At 38.3% G+C, this 2354-nt stretch overlaps 1 protein-coding gene across 3 annotated transcripts in view; it reads right to left on the bottom strand.

Moving 5' to 3' along the window:
• ACAP2 (ArfGAP with coiled-coil, ankyrin repeat and PH domains 2) overlaps positions 1 to 2354 on the bottom strand; it is a 147018-nt gene that overhangs the window by 115530 nt on the left and 29134 nt on the right. The gene's annotated exons all lie outside the window — the stretch shown is intronic.

Raw genomic sequence — 2354 nt, 5'->3', positions numbered from 1 at the left:
ATCAGAAAGCAGGTCTAATTAAGCAAGTATATTCTAGCCATATATATATGGCTAAGTTGACTCGCGCATGCGCGATACATATAAAGTTCTCACTGGGGGCAATCACACGCGTGTGTTTCGATCTGTCATTGTTGATCGTGAATTTGGTTGACGCTTCTATTAGAAAGGGCAAATAGCGATATTAAAATATTTCTTCTAATTAATTTCCTTTCAATGTGCACAAAGTCGTGCACTGGGCCACTAGTGTGTGTGTGTGTGTGTGTGTGTGTGTGTGCGCGCGCGCGCACATGCGCGCGTGAGTGTATATTTTTTTAATTCAGATTGAGCTTCCTGTAATGTCTGCTTCCTAGAAGGCGCTGTCACATGGAACCTTTTAGCCTCAGAATTCCGAGCTCCAGGAAGGGAGTATTTCAACTCAGGTGGAGTTATACATATATCATTTCTTTAAAACCTTCAGCACTCAAAATCCAGCCATCTCAAGGTCCCAACATCACGACCTCAGTTTCAGCACAACTGTTCATAGTCTTCATTTCACTGCTTTTGTTGTTGCCTGTTGTTGAAGCAGAAGCTGGAGATGCAATTGCTCTCTTTTTAGGTGTGGTTCTCTGCATTACAGGCATTTGTGCTTGTTTGGGGGTATAGCAGGAAAGAGAAATAAAGAGGTGTGACTTTGAAGGGCCTCCTGAATCAAACCTTGCCCTGAAAATATTTGAATATTTAGGTTAAAAACTGAGCTTTGGTGTCTGAGAGTTCCCAAGAAATAGTAAATACGGTAATTTTACATTCTTAGTTTCCCTATAAATGGGAATAAATTTATATATGTTAAATGGAAAAAAATTCTTTTTCACAACAAATAATGCACTGAAAAATGCAGTCTATAATTTATTTGATAGTTAGAAAGAGGGTCAAAGAAGACGTGTGAAATTTGCATAATATTTGATAATCTCATAATTTTCAAAGCACATGAAATTGGAACAAGGAAACTCTTGCCCAGAATCCTAGGAAGATGCCACTATTCAGTTGTAATTACTGCCTCGTGCATTGTTAAGGAGTCTCTTCCCCATATTTTTATTAGATTTTTGTTTTGTTATCTCCCAAGTCAATATTGTACTTAGATATTAGATATCAAATATAGTCAGTCAAAATTTAAAACTTTTATTTTGGGGGGGAAAAGTAGTGAAAACTATATTCAATGTATATAACACTGAAATGGAGAAAAGATTTAATGTAAAAAAATACTTTGTATTGACATTAAAATAGGGAAGAGATTTAATGTAAAAAATAAAAGCTTTTATACTAACAACCCCATGGTGAGAAATAGTATATTAAATATAAGTCCATTATAAGTTTAAAAAAATAAAATTCAGATTAATGTAAAAAAAATTTTTTTTCTGTTTTTACTGCAAAAAGCTTTATTGATTCCATTTGGTCCAAGGCATAGGGAAGGGCTCCAGGCAGAGAGCTGATCAATATTTTATATATAGATTTATGGTCTCCACCCTGGTGCACTGGTTGTGCCCTGAGGGGTCTAGAAAAAGGTGAGTTACCCTGACATTCCAAAGGTATGTTATGGTAGATGTAAAAGAAAATAGACACTGTTAAGGTAAAGATAGACTTTTGTCAGGGAAGATTCTAGCCTAGACAAAACTACATGCTATAACTGCTTTTAGTTTAAAAAGTTTTGATTTCAAACCATCCTTTGTGGTCACTTTATGTCTCTGAGTTTGCAAGGCCGCCATGCAGGCCTTCCTTGAGCTTGTCAGGTTATCACACAGCCCTTTTTTGTCCATAGCTCTCTACTATGCTCAGGTTAAAATCCTGACTCAAAAGGCCCATGATTTGGCCCTTATTAACACCTCTATCCTCACCATTCTACATGCACACCTACATTTGGGTCTTTGCACATACAGTTTCCTGCCAGAAGCCCTTCCCTTCTTAAACTCTTCTTCACCTTGGTTAATTCCCAATAATATAGGCATGCCATTTATACAGCTTTGCCAAGAAGCTGCAGTTAACACTCTACAGGTCTATTCCCTGCAAATTGAGAGGGAAAGGGACCAGACAGAGGCAGTTTAGATACATGCCCAGTAAGGTCTGGATGATGTGGGAGGATGCTTACCTGTCAATCACCTGGGAACAAGTTGGTGGCCAGAATAGGCGTGGCCACCAGGGAAGATTTGATATTTAAACTCCTGCACAAAGGGAGTTTCCTCTCTTGGCTCTTGTGCTCTAAGCCAGTGGTTCTCAACTTTGGCTGCACATTAGAATCACCTGGGAATCTTTTTAAAATCCTGATTTCTGGGCCTCATCCTCCAGAAATTCTGCTTCTTTGTTACTAATGTTGTGGCCTCTCC

Source organism: Myotis brandtii, unplaced genomic scaffold, assembly GCF_000412655.1.
Source record: "Myotis brandtii unplaced genomic scaffold, ASM41265v1 scaffold4, whole genome shotgun sequence".
In the NCBI taxonomy this organism is placed as follows: domain Eukaryota; kingdom Metazoa; phylum Chordata; class Mammalia; order Chiroptera; family Vespertilionidae; genus Myotis; species Myotis brandtii.
The sequence above is the reverse complement of the archived record's forward strand: the minus strand, read 5'-3'. Positions and strand labels throughout refer to the sequence as shown.